The sequence below is a fragment of the Panthera pardus genome, unplaced genomic scaffold (assembly GCF_024362965.1).
Source record: "Panthera pardus isolate Hobbes unplaced genomic scaffold, ASM2436296v1 HiC_scaffold_20, whole genome shotgun sequence".
In the NCBI taxonomy this organism is placed as follows: domain Eukaryota; kingdom Metazoa; phylum Chordata; class Mammalia; order Carnivora; family Felidae; genus Panthera; species Panthera pardus.
The window spans coordinates 21,247,543-21,265,717 of NW_026526766.1; the positions used below are offsets into that span (position 1 = coordinate 21,247,543).

General features: G+C 42.8%; 1 long non-coding RNA gene across 1 annotated transcript; it reads left to right on the plus strand.

Moving 5' to 3' along the window:
• The first annotated feature begins 15,260 nt into the window (after positions 1–15,260).
• LOC109275562 (uncharacterized) lies at positions 15,261–16,424 on the plus strand. The gene is made up of 2 exons (XR_002084244.2): positions 15,261–15,719; positions 16,089–16,424. It is a non-coding gene; the product is annotated as an uncharacterized LOC109275562 (long non-coding RNA).
• Positions 16,425–18,175: the final 1,751 nt, after the last annotated feature.

Consider the following 18,175-nt stretch of genomic DNA (forward strand, 5'->3'; position numbering starts at 1 on the left):
AACCTTAGAAGGTTGTTGCCAGGATCAAATGAGGAAAATTCATGTAAAGCATTTGGTTTGGGGCTGGCTTCTTTTTCTTCTTCTTCTTCTTCTTCTTTTTTTTTTTTTTTTTTTTTTCTCTCCCCTGGGACAAAGTGCAAGTTAACGCCTCTTTGTGGCTGAGCTGTAAGCCTCATTTTCCTTGGATTCTTCCTTTTTCAGTTTGTTGAAACATATTTTTATATGCCTGCCTTTCGACATTTTTAATAATCCTATGGCCAAAAAATTGTGCACTGCTTTTATTCACATATCACTTATTTCTCTTTTCATTGTGATATCCTTGCAAGTGATGGTAGGTTGATTTTATATTTGTGCTGTATATATTTCTCGTGAATATGTTTTCATAAATATATATAAAATGTTTGCTTACAATTGATTCATAACAATAAGAACCCTGAGATCAAAGGCATGAATTGTTTTTAGGATTGTGATACAGCTTTTAGTAGTTTGGTAGATGTTTATAACTAGTAATTATCTCTAATTCCTTCTTTTAAAAATCTGACCTTATTTTGGTATATCATGTGAAGATAGCATTAAACATTTTTTTTTGCCAAATATGTGTTTCTAAATTATTTCATTCATAAATACCTCATTATTTATCTGTAAAAGTTAAAGATTTTCAGCATAACCAAAATAGCATTATCACATCTAAATTTTTTAAATGTTTAATTAGAGAGAATTATAAATTCATTTGTGATTCTGAAAAATACTACATAGAAGTTCTGTATATCCCAGTTTTCCCCAGTAAGAATATCTTTTTTTTTTTTAACTTTTTAAATGTTTATTTATCTTTGAGAGACAGAGTGTGAGCGGGGGAGGAGCAGAAAGAGAGGGAGACGAAGGGGAGGAGCAGAGAGAGAGGGAGACGCAGAATCCAAAGCAGGCTGCAGGTTCTGAACTGTCAGCACAGAGCCTGATGTGGGGCTCGAACTCATGAATCCCGACATCATGACCTGAGCCAAGGTCGGACACTCAACAGACTGAGCCACCCAGGCGCCCCAAGAACATCTTGTATAATTATGATGCAATATGACAACTATGAAAATTTGCATTGATACAATCCATCTTCCCATCTAAGAATTTTAACAATTCTTTAACATCATTCAATATGAAGTTAGTGTTCAAATGTCCGTATTGTCTCATAATACTTTCACAGTTGGTTTGTTATAATCAGGAGGATCTTCCCATTCTTTTTTTTTTTTTTAGAGAGAGAGAGAGAGACAGAAGGAGAGAGAGAGAGAGAGAGAGGGCGGGGTGGGGGGAGGGTGAGGAGAGGGAGAGAGAGAATCTTAAGCAGATTCCACAATCAGCAAAGAGCCCCACACAGGGCTCGATCTCATGACCCTGGGATCATGACCTGACCAAAAGCAAGAGCCGGCTGCTTGACTGAGCCACCCAGGCTCCCCAGGATCTTCTCGTTTTTAACAGCAAAACAAACTTCTGTCTTACTATTTGCTGCCGTACACAACCCAGCACAGGTCAGTATATTGCAAGCCTGCTCTGTACTAGGTGTGAGAAGGAAAAGCACAAAGAGAGCCCTAGTCACAATTATTATCCCCAATTTGAAGGTAACAAAACCAAAGCGCATGAAAGATAGGTACTTAGGCAAGATCCAGGGGATGGCTAGTGCCACAGCTGGAATTCTACTCTGAGGCTTTTTTGTGTTTTTTGCGACAGCAGGAGAGTTCCATGGATGCTCTGGGGAAAAATTCTTATAAAAATTCTGGACAGTTTACAACCCTCAGGACTGGTGGGACTCAAATATTGCTGACACAGCGTTAGGCGTTCCGGTCCGCTGACCTCGAGGGGTGGTTGGTAGGGTTAGAGAGGAAAGGACACGGGGACCTGGCTTTAAGGACACAGGTTCCGCCTTGCTCGCATCATGTACTAGCGGTGAACTTTGGGCAGGTCATTTAATCTTTTTGAAATTCTATATTTCATCCATGCAGCAGAAATAGGAGTGCTTATTTTATAGTTTTATTGGCTGATGACACAAGATAATATTTGTGAAGCTGCCCAGCACATCGCAGGTGCTCAATAAATGCTAGTTCAACCAGGGTGCTTGGCAAACGGCAAGAAAACCAAATGCCACGGAAAACGCTATTCGATGTTAGCGATGAGGTTGAAAATTTGAAAACTATTTTTTTTTTACTCCCTGGGGTCGTCTAATTTTTCTCAAAGCAAGCTCGAGGCTTGACACGGGACACCTCTTTTGTAGAGGGGGTCATGGCCAGGAGCTGGCGTTGGTCTCCTGCCTGCCCCCCCTTTGGCCTCACTTCCTTTACAGATTGGGGCCCACGCACGCTCAGGATCCCAGGGCTCATCATCTGCTCCGAACAAGCCGCTTGTGATTTTAGCTAGACCCAGTTGAACATCAGTGGCCCCTTTGTGGACCATTTCGTTCTGTTTCTCTGAGGAACAAAATGCCAGCCTGGTGGAGATCTAGAAAGTTGCTGTTTCAGTGTAATCGGATATGCATTTAAATGGGAGCTATGCAAGTGGAAGGCTCCTCGGGCTTGCATCGGCTCGGGCAAGCCAGGGGGAAAATCGCCCGACTCCTGGAATCACTGAGCCTGAAGGCCTTTGAGGCTGGCAACAGGGCCGGCTAAGAACAGCACACTCTTAATGTAGATATTCTGTTTCTGCACCACCACTGGCAGGAAAACATTGCAAATAAATCCTATTTGTTCCTTTCCCTTCTAACATGTTATTTCCGCACTTATGGTTTTAGAAAGATGTTCTTTCCAAACTTGGGGTATAAAGCGAACATTCCTTCCACAACACCTGCCACGATGTTGTGTTTTTATTCCCGCATAAAGGAAGAGTTTGTTACGGCGTTCACAACTTAAAAACGCCAGTTGTGTCATTGTGTGATTCAGTTCCTAACTGCGTCTTCTTTTCTTTTTTAGCTTCTAATATCAGGATGTATGAAGTGAGCTAAAAAGCACGACATTGGGTTCAGACTTGGGAACTGCACTGAGGGCTTGGGAAAGGTTTTAGGATGCTTTTATTTAAGATGTTAAAATCTTTTGGTAATATTCGGAGGAGTCTCTAAAGGTTTTTCTAATTTAACTATTTCAATAAGTGCTAAAGATTTTCTGTGGAAAGAGCACAAAAACTCTTTAAACAAAGGCCCATTTCACATTTTAATGCAAATTAGTATAATTTGGAGAGGCCGCCTATATTTCTAAATATAACGCTGCATAAAATTAGTGGCATATTTTATATTATCCGTTCACTTAAACTAATCTCACTTCTGAAAAGCCCTATAGGGATGAATAGATTGCCTGTAGAAAGTAGGCTCATAAGCTTTCAAATATTTAAAGAAAAGATGAGACTATAAAAGCATGGAGGAGAAAAGATATAGAATTCTCGAGAAAACATTACTTGAGCTTCCATGGCAATAGTGCTGAAAGAATAAGGCCCCTAAGTGGTTCCCACCTCCTGTGGTTCGCTAAGATTATGCGGCTGGGAACAGTGGCCACTGCAGCCGCCTGGACCACAGCAAGGGATAGCGCTAGGACCATTTCTGGAAATGCTGGTAATTGCCTCATTTACGATAAAATGCCTGATAGTGTATCACTCCCTCTCTTTATGCATATATTCTGTACCTCGTTTATGAATTGCCTGCCCTTAAGTGAGTAGAATGTAACCATCGTTTGGTGTTTCTCCGCTCTGCTCATGGTATTGGAAGGTCCTAGAAGAGTCTCGGTCCTGCTTCCTTTCCCCTTCTGCTTCCTCCAGTACCTGCGGTGGAGAAGGTGGAAAGCAACTCTTTCTTCTCCCGGCCAGGAATCCTGCATGGGAATGACCGTGCACACAGTCGCTAACTCAAATCCCTCAGAGACAGAGTCCAGGCCCCAAGGCAACTGTCTCTTCTGCCCAGGTGGTAGGTTCTCCTCCACTGACTTAGTGAACAAACAATCCACATTTTAAGAGCGTGGCACGGCCTTGGCTGTGATACTGAACCTCTGATAAAAGCAGGCATTTGCTAACAACCCGAGGAATATAGACTAGAGTATGAAAACGAAGGCATTTGGAAAAGATGCGGCTGTTTTTGATGTTGAGAAATAGATATCTGGAAGGGAAAAGTAGGGAGGTGGGGTTAGAAGGGAACCTGTCAGTCACCAGAAGCCAATGCAGAAGAGTGACTCTCAGCCATGCATCGGTGTGGAGGATCCCAGGCTGCAGGGGTGGGCTTGAGGAAGGCAGGCCAGTAAAACAAATGCAGCAACAGAAACTAAGGCTGGCTCAGAAAGGTTACAAAGTATATCCATAAACTCCAGACAAAATGCATTTCCAAGTGTCAGGATGCCCTGAATGGGAGCAAGCAGTGTACTTACTGCTTTATTTTTGGAGGTCTGGGCACGTTAGAAGAGATTGTTAAAAAAAATCTAGAGTGTACATCTCTGTGTCCTTTGCTGCATGAAAGTCCAAGCAAGGCTGAAACCGGGAATGAGAGTGGGTCCATTTCCAAACTATACGTTCCGCTGTCTTGGGCGTTCTTAGCCAATAGAAAGTTTTAATATAAATAAGATCATTTAGTGATGATGGTTTCCAAAAGCTAAGTGGTAGAATAAGGGTGCAGACCTTCTGAGGTTTCCTGTGGAAAACTTTAGTCCTGAAGATGATTCTGACTGTGGGAGAAGGGTTTTCATCATGGAGGCTGGCTTTTCCCGAGTGGTTTGGGGGCAGTTGGTTCAAGTACCATTTGATGCTCAGTTCCACCTCTTTAAACATCCCAGCCACATGGCACCTGGGTTGGGGGAAAGATTTAGAAAACCGGACAGAATAGGGAATTTGAAGCCACAGGATTCTAAAAGGACAGGGTTGGTGGCCTCTCTCCATTTGAAGAGCTCTAAATCCCAGTCTCCCGCTTCGTTCTTCTTCCTTTTTTTTTTTTTTTTTTTTTTAAATTGAAGTATGGTTGACATAACATTATAATAGTTTCAGGTGTACATTTGTAATGACTCAATATTTGTATACGTTTCAAGATGATCCCCACGGTAAGTCCAGTGAACACCCTTCATGATACATTTTTTTCCCTCCAAATTCTAATATGAATGAGCAATAGACTGTGAGCCAGAGGGGATCGCCCATGAGGGTGGTCTCCTGTGGGACCTGGTGCTGGCAGTGTATGCCCTGTGTTGGTCCTTGGTCCTCCGTAGGGCACACTTGAAGTCCTCTCCATGGGGTATCAGGTGCTTGCTGCCCATCACACCATCTTAGGCATCTACTGAAGTATCTGGAGGGTGGAAAGAATTCCTAGGATAATTCTATGGCTCCTAACTCCCGGTTCTCAAATTTCATAAAATAGTTTTTCTGTTGCAACTGACGTATTAAATTCGAATGTCAAGTGGAGACATTTTAAATATGGGAGATAACCTATCCCCCATATTTAGAATAGTAATAAACTGCCAGAAGAGGTGGTGTTCTTGACCTTTTGTAAACAGAGCTTTGGGTATGCTCTGAGATCTGAGTAGGCAGATAGGGAATGAGTCATTGTTGTATCCAATGAATCTTAGAATGGTTGGCCATCTTCGATTAAACAGAAGTCCTTATACAGCAGAAGAGGTAATGCCTTGCTCAGTGTCATGTGGAACATTGGCTAAATCTTTACGTGGGTGTGCAAGGCTGTCAGACATTTATGGTGCTAGCAATCTTGGACCAACTTACACCCAAGAAAGCTTGGTAGGTGGAGAGGTATTTCCCCCACTCTTGGCTTCCCCCTTACCACCAAGGACAGACTCTCCAGGGGATTTGAGCATAGCACCACCGAATGGAAGCTTAGGACTAAAGATGAATTCCTTCTTGAATAGTTCTGCAGCTGATGGTAGTAACAGAGCACGCTAGGTTCTGAGTTCAAGTCACATCCCGATTTTCTAGTTCTGGTTTCTAATAAGGCACGGACTATACTTTTATATTGAGAGGAAGTAACATGAGGATGGTTCTGGAACTCCAAAGCAACCACTATACCTAGTCAAGTGCTTCTGAAGGGCCCTGGGTATAGCTGGGTACTAATCTCAGACAGTTTTAAACAAGAGTTCAAGATGCCTTAGAAGATAAGAGCGAAGGTGGATGGATGTCTGAAGACAGATATTCTTGGGAACAGGGAGAGGGGAGGCAAAAAGACCCAAGTGTTTTTTAAAAGAATATTTTTTAATGTTTATTTATTTATTTTGAGATGGGGGAGAGGGGCAGAGAGAGAGGGAGAGACAGAATCTCAAGCAGGCTCCATTCTGTCAGCACAGAGCCCAACACAGGGCTCGATCTCACGAACCATGAGATCATGACCTGAGCTGAAATTAAGAGTTGACACTTAACCAACTGAGTCACCCAGGTACCCAAAAGATCCAAGAGTTATAAGGCATAGGTAAGTCTGAGTGAGAGAGTGAATGAGAACAACCCTTATTAACATTACTAGAAGAGGAAGCGAGGGGGCATCTTTCATAGAATACTTTCAGTCAGGGCCATTTTGGTCTGTTTAAGCTTAAAAAAAATCATATTTTTGGAATTTCTACACCAAAGAACATCAAACATTTACATAAGCCCATATCCAAAATGAAATATAGATTCTTCTGTAAATAAAGCGACAAGATTTTTATAACTTACTTTCAAAATTATTTGATATCAAATAACTCATTTACTTTATGATTGACTGATTTCTTCAAAATCACTGCGGATTAAAAATTCTCACAAAGTGAGAAAATATATGCTACTGATTATTATCAAGTTATAGTGACATTTTGCAAATGTTGAATTTAATGATTGGTAAATCTGAGGAGTGTCATATTTTATAGGCATTAAATTAAACATTTATTAATTTTGAATCTCAGTTCTCCTTTCAGGTCAATAACTTTTTTTTTTTTTTCAGGTCTCAAACATTTTCATGGGTCCCTGAATAGCTCACAGGATCTTGTTGCTGTGCCGACAGTGACTGTTGGGTAAGACAGCTGTTTCCAGCTGAGCCACCTTAGCCACCGGCTAAGGCCAGTTTAGACAGTTGGGGACAATTTGCAAGGTAAGTTCTTAGAAGATGTAGACAAATGACCTATTGTCTTAGCTTCAGTTTTACAGTAGCATGTTGTTTCTATGTTGTTTCTATGGTTTACTTAATTGCATTCCCAACAGAAGGGAAAGGAATGGGTTGAATATCTTCCGATTCCTGGACAGAGAGGTTTCTGCCCTAAGAGGCACTTGGGAATTGTGGGTACTGTCTTGTCAAGGCAAGAAGGTATTTATTTACTTCTACTCCGTCTTGTTCCACAAAAATTTGGGGTTGTGTATCACAAATACACATGTAACACTAATGAGAAAATGTTACTCTCTTATGTGTCATTAGAGGAAGGGAAGGTCTTTGTTTGGAAAATTCTTTGAAAAGCCAGTGAGACTCCAGGATCTGAGTGCCCACTGCTGGAGGGGGTGCTCTTTTCCTAACAGAAGGGAGAGAAATTGGGAATTCATCCCAATTTCATCCTTCATCCAAGGAAGACGGAATGGGTACCAGGAGGGCTGGACCTGGCAGGGTGGCCTCGCATGGTGGAGTGTTTGAAAGCAGATGGGTTTAAATAGAATTGTCAATAGCTTGTGGTGGGTTCTTCTGGGTGAGCTTTGAAGAGAAAGACAAAGGAAATTGACATCTAAGTTGCACAGGTAGGAGACATAATATAGATCAGAACAGATATTGCAAAAAGAGGACACATGGAATACAGAGGAATATACCTAAAGTTAAACTATGAATTGCCCTGGAACAAGTTACGTAAGATCCAGAAATGATTAACTATGAGCTCTTTAATAAGATGAATATTGTGAGTTGTTGGCATAGCATTAGGCATAGAGCAAGATTCAGGTCTTTAGTCCCTTTTCCTTTCCTTCTTTGGGACCTCGGTCATCCTCATGCTGAAGGACTGATGTAGGGTTCTCCAAGGTTCTGTTCTAAAGTCTCTTTTTTCTATCTTCTTTCCTTTGAATATCATTCTCTCTCATCATACTGTCCTCTGCCAAATTTGTCTTTTTTTAATGGCTAATTAATTTTATCAATGATTTGACTAAGCCATTATGAGCTTTTTATTCTTCTCATTTGACAGACACAATCAGCTGATAAATAATGTCAGTACTACCTGGGAGCTGTGTCTCACATTGTATTAGCTTCCCATTGCCACCATAACAAATGACCACAAATGCTGTGGCTGAAAAACAACACAGATTTGTTACCCTATAGTTCTAGAGTCCAGAGGTCCAAAATAATCTTTTGGGCTAAAATCAAGCCATCAGCAAGTACATTTTCTAGGGGGAGAATCTGCCTCTTTGCTTTTTCTAGCATTTAGGGGACCCTGCATCGCTTGGTTCATGGTTCCTTACTCTACCTGCAGAGCTAGATGGATGGCATCTTCTCTCCTGTCTGATCTCTGCATCCATCCTTACATGTTCTCTCTCTGACTGATCTTTCTGTCTCTGTCACATAAGGGACTCTTGTGATTACATTGAACCTGCCCTGTAATCTCCTCATCTTAGTTTTCTTAATCACATCTGCAAAGTCCCATTTGCCATGTAAGGTAACATATACACAAGTTCCGGGGATTTGGATGTGAACATCTCTCTGAAAGGCCATTATTTAGCCTATTACACACATCCTTGACCAATTCTCTCTCTCGTTACTATCAGATTTGCCTTACCTCTTGTCTGGAATTCATAATACCCTTATAACCAGACTCTTTCTGGCACCTCACCCCTCCAGTCCAAAATACACACTGTTTCTCATCGTCACCTTGCAGCTGAGATCTGGTCACACATTTTGCTTCCCCAAAGCCATTCAGTGGCTCTTTACATATGCATACAGAAGAAATCCCCAAATTCTCAGACTTGAAATCTGGCCATTCCTGCTATTCTCCATTTTCCAACCACACATTCTAAAACTCAGTGCTCCGCACGACTCCTTCGACATGCCCTCAACTTTCTCAACTATTTCCATCTGCTTCTGGTGTCCTTTCCATCTACAATTTTCTTCCATTCGTACCTTGTTGGTTCAAGTTCAAATTATCAGTCAAGGCTCAAATCTAATCTTCCCTCTCCCATGACAGTTAAGTGCATTTAATCCTCACATACTTTTACCAGCTCTTTTCCATCAACAACCTCTGTGTGCATTTTTATAATTCTGTGGCAGTCTGTCTCCTCAGACTAATAGGAAGAGAAGCTTGGATGGGGAGAGACCCTTGCTTGTTGAGTTTTTGAGATTTCCTAGCACTTAACAAAAGGTATTGATCCTTGATCAAAGAATGTGAACAGATGTTTGCTTTATGAACTATTGGAGAGTTTTTCTTTAAGGAATAGCCAAGAGATTTATAGACTTGCTCTTAAAAATCACTTTTAAAAGAGCATTAAAGCCCAAACACAAAAGTTTTGCCTATTTCGATCCGCTAGTTTTCTGGCCGGAGGAAGGCTTCTCCTTCCGCTGGACTACGCTCTCTCTCAGGGAGGTTTAGCATTATGGGAAAGGTCCCTCAGCTCTTTCCCAATCCACTTGCCCCCAACGGTGTTTCACATCTGCTTTGTCATTCATGAGCCTCAGATATGGTGCCAAGGGGCCTTGTCTTCCAACAGATACTTCTGTTCAACTCTGTCTGCAGTGAATGACTCCTCTCAGTTCCTTATCCAGGATATAATTCCCCATTTCTTAGCAGTATTGAAGGTGAGGAAGGCCTATCTGATCTCCCAAGGGGCTGAGTGCCAGCAGAGTAATTAGCTAGGCTTCAGGCCAATTCAGAGCTTTGATCTGGAAACCCATAACCTTCAGTCTCATATGATGGCTGAAGAAAGTGCTGAGCTAAAGAAGAATGCTCTAGGCTCTTCTTTCAAAACCATACAGACATTACCCAGACGACTTGAGAACTGGACTATAGAAAGCATTGTTGAACCAAGGAAGAGATTTATTGGTTCATTTTACTAATCAAACTCCGACAATGTGTCAGTGACCTCGCAGAAAATTTAAACTGAGGCATCCTCTATTCCAAAGCAATAAGGCAAATACAGTTATTGAATTGTGAATGGCATTTCTCTGGGCACAAGCAGCCTCCACGTGAACAGATATGCTTCTGTTAGGACATTTATGACCGTAATGAAAGTGGCATCAGGAAAAGCCAACTGCATTTTTTCCATCTTACAAAAAAAAAAAAAAAAAAGAAAGAAAGAAAGAAAGAAAGAAAGAAAGAAAGAAAGAAAAAAATCAGGGAGGAAAAGAAGCGTGGTATGACATATAAAAGGCACATTTGACCAGAAGACACATTCTGGTTTTGTGGCCACTAGCCTAAATACAAAAGATTTCTGTTGGAGTGAGGTCTGAATGGCTGACAAGAAATAAAGCAGCCTCAGAAAGCTGCCTGTCCATGTGAAGCACTTTGTGGGCATCACACAGGACGTGGCAGCTGCATTTGGTCTCCAACCGGGAGCTATAGATTTTTACTAATGCTCTTGGAGAAAGAGACTGGCAAATACCCTCTGTGAGGTACGCTCAGGAGGTTGGCTCGGCTGCCAGGGAGGCCTGCGGAACTCCAAAGGATGTCACCACGCTTCCCTAATGCCTTTCTCGCCTCGTAGTTTGACTACAGCTTTTAAACTTGAGAGTGAATCATAATGGAATTGCAAAGCGGTCTCATTACGTTAGATGGATTGCAACAACAATGGGGGTGCGGGGGTGGGGGGCTGGGGGGGGTTAGTGGTGGCTGGCGGCGGGTTTGGCCCATGCTCCGTTAATGAAGGCCGCGGTCTTTGTGGGTGACTGGCCGGGATGCTGGGACAGACACCCTGTCTTAAAAATACCTACCCTGCTGGCCTGTCATGATGCTTTTTATCTCAGCCTTTAAATACCCACTGGCTAAGGCTTAGAGGTCTTTAACAACCAATAAAATGCCAGGGCTGCTGGAATGAGCCATGCGTTCAACCATATTAGCTCCTTGAGAGAATTCCCTTCAAAGCGGTCTCTCTCCTGTGTTCCTAGTCTGTTCCTGCCGTGACCACTGTGACAGTTTCCCTGTTCGTCCATAATTTCTCGCACTTCCTCACCACACCCATCTGATTAGTGAGTGAGTATCAACGCATCTACCTCCTGGTTGATTTCCTCCATCCCAAGGCACGGCCTTTGTCGTCTCTTGCTTGTATCCATGCAGTAGGCTTGGGTCTCCTGGCATGGTTACTGGACAAGCGTTCTCCACATGGCCTCCACTTGCCTTTCTAAAACACGGGTCTGCTCTTGTCACCATTCCCCTTGAAACTTCTCCATAACCCCAGGTGGTCAAAGGACTGCCCAGATCTTTTTTTTTTTTTTTAATTAAAAAAAATTTTTTAATGTTTATTTATTTCTGAGACAGAGCATGAGCGGGGGAGGGACAGAGAGAGAGGGAGACACAGAATCCGAAGCAGGCCCCAGGCTCCAAGCTGTCAGCACAGAGCCCGACTCGGGGCTCGAACTCACGAACCGTGAGATCATGACCTGAGCTGGAGTCGGTCGCTCAACCCACTGAGCCACCCAGGCGCCCCAGGACTGCCCAGATCTTATAGTTTGACAGCAGTGACACTTCACAGGTCCACCTCCCACCATCTTTCTCTCTTACTTCCTGGCTTCCCACCATGTGGGAAACATCCGCTTTTCCCCTGATTATAAAATCAGCACATCTTACAATTTTACTTTATGGCACACGTACTTGCCCCTCTACCTAGACTGAACTTTCCCTTCTTTTCTGCTTATAAAATGTCCTCCTATCTTTCCAAACCCAAAACATATGTTAATGCTGTTGCTGCAATTCTTCCAGGCAAGACTTAGCCAGTCCTTCTTCTGCTCAAAATAATTTGTACACAACTCCACCAAAGCGCTTTCCAGACTGTTAGCAACTTTCTCCCCACTTCCTCAAATGTATAAATAACGTAGCATTCATCTCTAGGTTTTCAGTGCCTGACACAATGTCTAGAACAACAAATCTCAATTTGACTGACAAAATGAACGATTCTCGGGAATTTGTAGGTATGATCAGCTACCCATATAAATAGCTATGTTGACATGGTTCCATGGCGAACTATAAAGTAAGAGAGACAAATCTTCATTTGTACAACTTTTTCTTCTCTCTCTTTTTTTTTTTATGCCATTCTTCTCATTTTCTCTCAGGAAAGGCTTATGCAATGTGTTACCTTAATCTTCAATGACAAAGCAAACATTAACGGGGTGCCTACTGTATCCCAGACTTTTTGGGAAATGCATGTGTCAGGAAATAAGACAGGCAAGATCCTGCTTTCATGGGACTTGAAATCAACGTTGGCCAAGATAAACATCAACTCTACAAATACTCAAATAAGATCTTTTCAGATAGTGATAATTGCTATGCCGAGAAATAAAAGAGGGCGATATTGGAGTAAATGACTAGAAGGCTCCTTTGGATCGGTGTTATCACATGTCCCTGAGAAGATGTCATTTAAGTGAAAGGCAAATGACAAGGAGAAAGATTCTAACCATCTGAAGACATGATGTGGGTGAAAATGGGGTAGGATGGAGAGCTCTGTGAGCAAGGAGAGCAGCAGCTCCCACAAAACCTCAAAGGAGGGAACAAGTGGTCACACTGAGGAAGAAAAGAAAGCCCCGGGGGCTGAAGAAAGACATGTAGGGGGAAGGGTAGCCATGCTCTGATGTCTGGGCGAGGGCAGATGCTACAGAGAAGGCTGAGGTCACTTTTCTGATCACCACAGGAAGCCTTTGGAGGGCTTTCAGCAGGAGAGCAGTGTGGGGATAAGGCTGGAGATCCAGGCCCTGTGGAACCGGCATCTGTCACGGCCCCCAAGGGTTTCTTGGTATAGTTCTGGAGAGCGTATGTGTACCTCCCTGCTTCCCAGCTCACCTCTGTCTCTGTCTTGATTTCCCTTTCTGCTCCCATTTGTCTCTCTCTTACTGCTCTTGGGGACACCGGGGCATAGTTCAAAGCAACCAACCACATGATGTCTCTTTTTTCCTTATTATATTGAAATTTTTTATGTTAATTTCCTATTTCATTTTCTGCTCTATCCTCGTTTATCATCTAGTGGACTTTGCGTCTTCGGAAAATGCAGTGGATTTTTCTCTGCAGTTTTTCAAATTTCTTGTATATGGTACACATATCTTGATTTGAGAAACATGGGGATAGGGGATCGATTGATTCAATTTGAGTGAGATAGGTGGAGCCCAGCATGGCCTGGGCATGCTTGATGAGGATCTTCAGGGAGGACCAGGCAGCTGTGGGGAACCAAGGTAGAGAGAAGTTTTGCTAGTGAGCAGAGTAAAGGGAGAAACACAAGACAAAACAGCTGTTGGAAGAGGGATGTGAGGGGGCCCCAGTGGCAAATTACTTACTCCTTTCACTTAATTTACAATATATCCAGGATGTAATTCCCTAAGCAGGGACCTTGCCTAATGTGTTCACTGCTATATATTTAGCACCCAGAGCACTGCCATGCGCATAAGTGGAACGAACCAATAAATAAATAAGTGAAATATTCAATAAACATGGAAACTAGCAAGGCCCGCAGCCACCCTGCAGATCTGGGACTCTGCCAGGAGAAGACCAGGAAAAATACATCAGGAAAAATAGGTAAATGAAGAGGTCACCTAGAATTGATCCTGGGATATTATTGTAGATGTTTGAAGAAGAGGTGGGAAGGGGAAAAAAGGGGGAAATTCATGATACTAAAGATACATACGTAAAGAAAAAAAAAGAAAAGAAAAAGAAAATTAGGGAAAGAGAAACAATGGGTGTAGTTTTAAAATAAGTATAAAATCGAACAGGGTTTGAACATATTTAATCAGACTATAAAAGTCTTTCATAATTACTAAGATGACAAAGAAACCCCTTGAAAGGAAGTTTATGAAGCACCACTCCAATCAGATTCAGAGCCTTTTGGGATCATTTGAGTGATAACCGTGTGGGTGTTACTCCCTGTAGATTATCATTTTCTTTCTGAATTCATTTCCTCCAGCAGAAATGAGAGCCTGCGTCACTCACAGGGCATACTTGGGCGATGTGTGGGTTTCCCAACCCGAGAGCTCATAGAATCACAGGGCTGGTAGTGAACAGGTCAATGGAGGCTCCCTTTCCCACAGGTGGGAAAGCTCAGTCATCCAGAAAGTCTTCATCCAGAAAGACAGGTCTGAAGATGCCCAAGCAAGAGGGTCCAGAGCGCTCTTTTCAACTGGTTGCATTGGTGTTTCATCATCGTGTCCAAACGATAGAACCTTGTTCCTTCCCATCCTTCAGGCCTCAGCTCAAATGTCCCCTTCCCTCTCTGATTCCCCCAAGACTTCCCTCCTTTTTGTTCCCACTGGGCTTACTATTTATCTGTAGCATTATATTTTATTATAACGTGGATAGCTCAATTACCAAGCATATATTATGTACCACACAGTTTATTCATATAGTCATTTATTTTATCATCCATTCATGAGTTACTGAACACATTTTAAACTTAAGACACTGTGGTAGGTATATTCTTGGGACTCCAAGACATTCAACAATTGCAACTGTAGTTCTCTACCTCCCCCCTTCCCACCTGCTTATTATAGTATAATGTCTCTGGGTTAGGAAGCGTATTTCTTTATCACTAGTTTCCACCAGAGGGTCTAGGATATCGGAGGGGCTCAGTAATGATTTGTTGAAAGGATGCTCACATGTCTGAGTGAGATAGGAGGTTCCCGACACTAAGTTTCAGATCCCATCCTTCACAAGGTGGTCTGGCCTCGGTCGACTCAGCCCTCTTTTCCAGCTCTGGATATCTAGTACCTTATTAGTCAGAGTCTGGCCATGTATTTGAAGCAGAAAGTATTTTAAAACAGGGAATTAGAGATTTGCACATCATCGACAGCCTTTGGGAGCCAAGGTTAGGAGGGAATTGTTGGTGCCCAAGAAACCGGAAAGTGCAAGAAGCAGGGGGAAACCATGATAGCCAGCCACACAGTGATTTTGCAATAGGATTCAGAGACTTACAAACCACCAGACCTCAGTTGCTACTGGAGAAAGGTGAAGGGCTTCTCCCTGCTTTCCAAATGCTGAGTGGGACTTTTCCTTAGAAGCATCTGCCCCATAATCCTGGTGGCAGGGGATTCTGGGTAATGTAGTTCCCTAGGGGAGAGAGCAGAAGATATTGAGGATGATCCCGGGTTGACAGTCTGGCTTTTGTTGAACTCACATTCATTTTCTTTTTGCTTCTTAGATAAAATTACTCACTGTGAGCTTCAGCACCCTTGCCTCAGTCAGGCAGCAACTTCATAAGTCAACTTGCATCTTGCTGCCATGCTAACATTGGTGACACCAGAACTTTACCGGTAGCGAAAGGAGATCTGTTTCTAACCAGAACAAGGGGATTCTTTTTTTTTTTTTTTCTCCGTTTTCCAACAGAGACTAAATTATGAGGTCTAAATCTGCATAAAGCTTTCAAATAGAGCCTTGACCAGTGCTGAATCGACTTGAAGAATGATGAAGGGTTGGCTTCTCTCTCTCGGCAGCTGTGACTTTGGTCAGCCCTTTGCAGAGTAAGAGGAAATTTAATGAACCCAAATAAGACATGATCCTTTGTGGCTATAAAAGTTACACTTTGAAAAAGCTCAGCTGGTCAAGAGCCACTTGAAAATGATGTTACTGCTGGGGAACTCTGTCAAAAGTCCACTCCTCTGGGTGAGTTTCCTTCTCTTTGAGGGAAAACAAAGAGAGGTTTTACAAGCTAGAGAAGGGTCATTTTGCTATTTGAAAGAGCGCATTCAAAAATTGAGACCCAGTGCGGTTGGGAGACATCCATAGTCAGTACTTGTTTATTTGTCCAGCTTTACACCATGTAAGTGATGCAGAATCCTTTCCGACTCTAATAATAACACCACCGTGGCCCTGAGTTAATGGAAAGCTGGAATGGCCAACTGAGAGCCGGTGCTCAGATTAACCACTGTGGGTCAGACGAGTCCACAGCCGCGGTTGGGGCGGGAGGCAAAGGAGTGGAGGGGAAGAAGAGCAGAGGGAGCCCGTCTTAAAATATTTTTGCCTTGTCAACAGATTTCGTGCATGATATTTTACCACCAAAGTCACCAAGTGGAGGATTTTCGAAAGGATCCAGAGAAACAACCGCCTAATTCATATTCTATGGCTTCTAATTGTACAAGCAGCACATTTTAGAAATCTTTTGTGCTGAGGAACCTTCATTTGTAGAACACTTCGTTTGCTTATACAGGAGGCAACGGTGCTTAACTGGCGTAATTATTATGTGTTTCTAGTTTGCCTCAAATTCTGATTCAATCAGAATCCCTAAATCTGACAGCCTGTAATCAAACAAAGAGAGTGCTCTGGAAGCAAGGGATTAACAGAGGGGAATTAAATTGTCGTTTTCAAACAGCTTAGACCAATATGAAAGCCCATTTAGGAGTCTCTCCATAAATATCCCTTTTGTTTTGTCTAATTGCCGGTTTGAATGTATCAGACTCATCAATGGGATTAGGGTTAATAGATGTTTGGTCACGCAGAACATGCAGAGGAGGAATCTGATACACACACACAAAAATTGCACTTAATGAGCTTAGCAAATGTTTGCCATATTTTTAATGAACCCTGGGGCTGTCATTTAGAAATGCTTAGCAACTGCTTTTCCATCCTTGGAAATGGAGCAACTGAAGGACATTAACACTATGTACACCCGTAAATAAGAGGAGCTATTTAAAGACACCAGCCAGGAGGAGGGAATGATGACATTTTTCTGTCCCGCAGCCAGTGATACTTAACGCTCTGGGTGTGGGCTCAGTGTGTGACAACATAGTTGAGAGGCTGGAGTTTCCCGAAGGGCACCGTGGGGCGTGAGGTTTTTGCAAAGGGTCAAGTAACCGGTTTCTTTTTTTAAGTGAAACCTGTTTAGGATGGAATTTCCCAGCCTCCTACCCCAGCCCTGGCTTCTGTTTTCACACCTTCCCCGCTGCCCTCGCGCCAAGTATCTGCGGGGAGGCTTTTGAAAGGGGAGGTTCTGTGTTGCAGCCGCTTTCCCAGCTTTCCCGGGGCCACGTCCACTCTGCCACGAAGCAGGCGACTCCCCAGCTCAGCCGAGGGGAAGCCAGATCGGCAAGCTCTCGGGATTGATTGCTCAGATGATTGAATGACCCATCTTACGAACCCTCGGGATTTGGCCCGAAACCAACGCAGTCGGTGGTAATGGGGACTTATCGAAGTAGGCCATGTGGCTTGAGCTCTCAGAGCACAGACTGGGCCTAAAAGAATCAGCTTTTCCTCAGGGAGGGTTTGATTTGATAGACAGAGCACAAAATGCAAGTCCAATGGATTATGGTTAGAGCAAATGAAGAATGTCTTAGACCCTTTGTTTTCATAAAGCCAAATGATTTCAAGGACTTCCTGTTCCCTACCATCTCCTCCAGCCCTGCCTCTCAAGGAGGCAAAAATATGCACAGCGTCATTAAAAAAAAAAAAAAATCGTGAACTAAACACAACCAGTTTTCCGCTTTGTTGAAAACGAACAACCGTCCTGTGATAGCAGCTGTATTTTTGTGTTGAGTGATGGGATTGTAACTCTTACTCGAACAGAGCTAAGAAAAGATCATTGCTGGTATTGTACAGGTATTGTACCGTATAATTCTTTTGTAGAGAATTATAAAATTTTCCTTGGAGGGGAGCAAAAAAAAAAAAAATCAGTGTCGTGAGGGGAAAGGGCCTGTATAGTATATTTTGTTCCTACTGTTCTCATGGTAGTGGTGGGGTGGTGGTGAGGGTGGTGCCCGTGTCTGCGTGTTTATGTATTTTACTAGTCATTTGTCATCAAGTGCTCCTTGCCCTCAAGCGACTGTTAGAATATCTGGTTTGATGAATGAGGCTAGAGACATTACCAAAGGCTTTATGGCCTCGTGGTTAAAAAACATTGTCAGTAATAAGCTATTTTTCTTTTCGATAGGTCTAAATTCTTGGCACCCAAGTCAGTGGATCGGGTGAGTTCCAAAAAATCATTTGTCCTGTGGGTCCCTTAGGTCATAGGTCCAAAACCCAAGCACCTACAGAGTCTAGATTGGTATTATAATTGAATGAATCTAGGTAGATGAAGCATTGGGCATGGTAGGAACTGCAGAAAACTGAAAAACACACATGCCCCA